This window comes from Castor canadensis, chromosome 2, assembly GCF_047511655.1.
Source record: "Castor canadensis chromosome 2, mCasCan1.hap1v2, whole genome shotgun sequence".
In the NCBI taxonomy this organism is placed as follows: Eukaryota; Metazoa; Chordata; class Mammalia; order Rodentia; family Castoridae; genus Castor; species Castor canadensis.
The window spans coordinates 151168329-151172734 of record NC_133387.1 but is presented as its reverse complement, the minus strand read 5'-3'; the positions used below and the strand labels follow the sequence as shown (position 1 = coordinate 151172734).

Here is a 4406-nt window from a genome sequence, read left to right as displayed (position 1 = left end):
GTTGAACCTAACCAAGGTATATTACGAGCATGTATGGAAATGTCATAATGAAACTCCTCACCCCATACAACTAATATATGTTAATAAAAACATTAAATTAAAAAATTCATCACTTTAAAAAAATGTCTGAGTGGTTGGTTTATCTTAACACTGCAATAGTAACATGGTAGGGTAGCCTGAATATCAAGATGTCAGAGATTTCAAAAGAATGAAAGGAAAAAAATGAAGAAAGTCTAAGTCCTAAAACAAGATGTGAAGAAAACATGGATGTCAAAGGAAGTCAGCTATAGGAAAGGACCTTAGCCATACTGCCCTTCTCTCTCATTCCCCGCAGTGGTCTATGTTTATGATCTATTCCTAAATAATTAGTTGTAATCCAAATATATTATATCATTAAGCTAAGGGACAAAATTAATGTGTTATATAAGCTAAAGTAATTTTATTAGAAAACTCATGTTAAAATATTTACTTCCATGTTTCCTCTTATAACATGAAATCAACTTTCACTAGTACTTACTGTACTTATGGTTTAGGAATATACTTGCACTTGTTAGAATTTCAATTTACAGATAAAAGTTTAGTCTCTTGTTCTTTCAGTGAAAAATTTATCTTTCTCTCTTGCTGAAGACCAGACTCTGCCCTTCTGCTGAAAGACAGTGATTTCACAGCTTCTCCTTCCTTCATTTCCTGTTATTTTAAAAAGCCCGGCTTCATGAATTCATGAGTAAATTCTCAACAGGGCAGAGAGAAACAGGAAGTGACAGCTGAAGGCAGCACAACAGCCGGTGGAGTGACAGAAAGATCCAAAGTAAGAGAGAGCCGGTGGAATGACAGAAAGATCCAAAGTAAAAGAAAGCTCCCTCCTGGAGGCAAGTCATCTTTGTTTCAGAGATTTTCTCTTGAGTGGACAAACTTGAGAACTGAGCCCAAGGAATGAGGCTCAGTTCTCCAGGGGAACTTGGTGACTGCGATGGTGCAGGGAAAGGGTGGAGCAGGTTATAACTATTCTTCTAATTTGTGCCTACAATGGATTTCAGTGAGAGTCTTTACAAAATTGGGGAGGAACTTGACAGTGATGAGCTGGCCTCTCTCAAATTCCTAAGCCTAGACTACATCCCACAAAAGAAACAAGAGCCCATCAAGGATACTTTGATGTTATTCCAGAGACTGCAGGAGAAGGGAATGTTGGAGGAAGGCAGTCTGTTCTTCTTGAAGTTGCTGCTTTTCCAAATTAATAGACTGGATCTTCTGAACAATTTTCTGGTCACAACCAGGGAAGAGATGGAAAAGGAGCTCCAGATTCCAGGCAGAGCCCAGATTTCTGCCTACAGAGTCATGCTTTTTCAAATTTCAGAAGATATAAGCAAGCTAGAATTGAAGTCTTTTTAAGTTTTTTTTTTTTTTGAACAATGAGATCCCCACTGTAAATTGGATAATAACATGAGTCTGCTCAATATTTTCATGGAGATGGAGAAGAGAGTCCTCCTAGGTGAAACAATCTTAGACACCCTAAAAAAAAAATCTGTGAACAAATCATTAAGAGCCTGCTGGGAAAGATTAATGACTATGAAGAACTGAGCAGAGGTAGAGACAACCTAACAGAGAGAAAATGAGCACTCAAGGATGTTCAGATTCATTTTCAAATAGGGAGGGATCTCTCAGAGCTCTGGCAATGTCGGACTCTCCAAGAGAACAAGAACAGCGAGTCACAGATATCCAATAAAGCTTACCAAACAAAACAAACCCAGAGGATACTGTTTGATCTTCAACAGTAGGGCACAAAAAACAAAACAAAAAAAAAAAAACCCTAAACATCACAATATTAAGAATAGGAAGGGAACAAACTTGGATGCAGACACTTTGTGCCAAAACTTTAAGAAGCTTCATTCTGAGATAATACCTTAAAAAACTCTGCAGTGAAGGAAATCTATGAGGTTCTACAATCCTATCAAAGTATGGGCCACAATAACAAAAGACTGCTTCATCTGCTATATCCTCTCCCATGGAGATAAGGGCACTGTCTATGGCAATGATGGAGAGCAGGCCTCCATCTATGAACTGACATCTTATTTCCCTGTTCCAAGTGCCCTTCTCTGGCTAGAAAACCAAAAGTCTTTTTTATTTAGGTTTGTCAAGGGGATAACTATCATAAAGCTATACCTGTTGATACTGACTCAGTGCAGAAGGACTCCTTTTTATAAATGGACTCATCATCTCAAAAGAGGTTTACCCCAGAAGAGGCCAACTTTCTGCTGGGGATGGCCACTGTGGCTTACTGTGTTTCCTACCAAGACCCCTTGAGAGGAATCTGATATATCCAATCACTTTGCCAGAGCCTGAGGAAAGATGTCCTCGAGGTGATGAAATTCTCACCATCCTGACTGAAGTAAACTATGAAGTGAGCAATAAAGATGACCGGAAGAACATGGGGAGACAGATGTCACAGCCTACCTTCACACTAAGGAAAAAACTCTTCCCTCTTAAACAATGCTACTTTCTACATGTACAACACTGTATTTATTATTTACTAATCTGTTACTGTTTTGCACCTTTTTTGGATGGTACGAAGAGAAAACAGAAGTCAAAGCACTCAATTATTTTATTAATTAAAGTCCAAATCTCTGGCTTTGCAATACCAGTTACTATTAGACATTTACACAAATGATATTAGTTTAGTTGTACTTTTGATGAAAAAATATAACTTAATATTTAAAAATTTGTAAGTTATTCACAAGTCCTTCTTCACACCATCCACCACACTGAAGCAGGCTAGAAGTTGGAAAAGTTTGAGTTTCATGTAGGTTTCCCAGGGATGGCCCAGACCACCTCCACCTGGCTGGGAACCGCCCATGCCCACCCCCTCCCCCCCACTCATTTATTATTGGGTGGGAATCTCCTGGGTCTGCCCTCAGTCAGTGTAGGTTTTAAAGCACCTGAAAAAGAAAAGCACACTCTCCCTGCTGACAGATTCCACCTGCATTCCACCATGCTCCCTTTGAATTTCCCTTTCCCTAACTTTTAATAAACCCCATTTACACACACATGTTCTGCTTGGATTCTTCCATGCTGTATGGAACACAAGAACCAAGGTTTTCTGAAAACACCATTTGCCATTAACAACACTACTCTTATCTTTCCTTTTCTTTCTCTCTCTCCGCTTTTTTTTTCTGTGAGTAGTTCATTCTAAATCTTTAGGAATTAAGTATCTTTTAAATGCTAATTATTTTTATGTAATAACATACTTGGGACCCAATGCTGGCTCTCACAGTATTATTTATTTATTTATTTATTTATTTATTTATTTATTTATTCATTTATTTTTGGTGGTGCTGGAGTTTGAATCAGGACCTCAATATTTGCTACAGAGGTGCTATACCACTTGAACCACTCCACCAGCCCCCACAGTTGTATTTTTGATATTTGTTGATAACATTTAAAAACTGAGAACTACCACATAAAACCCAGAATATCTTTTTGTGAAAAATCAGAATGTCCAACAACACTGACTCCATGCAGCTGAACTGCAACAACTGGATGAGTCTAGGAACTGCCTTCATCAATGAAGTGTGACTCTGAGTTCACCAGTTCTCTCTTTGGCTCCCCTATCTCCACACAACCTGCTGCAATGAGGCTTCTCCCATGACCTTTTGTCATGGTGCTATCCACTTCACTTGGTTATATTGCCTGCTCCATGGGCATTTGAATTCTGGTGATGGGTAAGAGAAGGCAGTAGGAAGCATCAGACACTTTCCTAAGTCAAAAATTAGGGAACATCATTGGAAGGTGGAGAAATATGAGAGAAAAGGGTTGTGGCATTAAATCAATAAATTATCTGTCTTGCTAGCTAAATTCCCTAGGGGGACAAAGGTACAGCTCAAAATACAATCAATACAAACAAGTCTCTTGCGAATAAAATCTGTAAAAGTGGAAGAGAAATACTATACAATCTAGAGTTGCACCAAGCTTCAGGCACAGAGAACATCAGTTATCAATGAACAGTCATGATAAAGTATGCAATTGACTTAAGAATTCAAAATTTCCCAGTCACTCGGAACAAAGCAAACTGTGAAAAGACAAAAATAGAGTTAGAGTAACCTAAGAACTCAACTCAGCACATGCATTTCTCAAGAAAACTTCTCAGGAGTTCCCTGGGCCTACAGGGATGGTGTTTCTACCCTCTTCAGCTATGGAGAACAACTTTTGTTTATGTTTGTCTTTTGTAGCTATCATCTTCTACAAAATCAGATTCATACTCAGACTCACAATAACAGAAGTCGACCTTTCAGATCTTCCTTCATAAACTTCTTCATTCTTGGCAATTATCCTTTAGTTATAAAAACAAAGGAAAGACCTATCACAATAGACTTGAGGCATGCAAGAAATAGGGAAAGTTCAGGACACATATG

The 4406-nt window shown here is 38.4% G+C and overlaps 2 pseudogenes; both read left to right on the top strand.

The window, feature by feature from the left end:
- The first annotated feature begins 684 nt into the window (after positions 1 to 684).
- LOC109678093 (caspase-8 pseudogene) lies at positions 685 to 1752 on the top strand (annotated as a pseudogene).
- On the top strand, positions 1659 to 3570 carry LOC141416866 (caspase-8 pseudogene; annotated as a pseudogene).
- Positions 3571 to 4406: the final 836 nt, after the last annotated feature.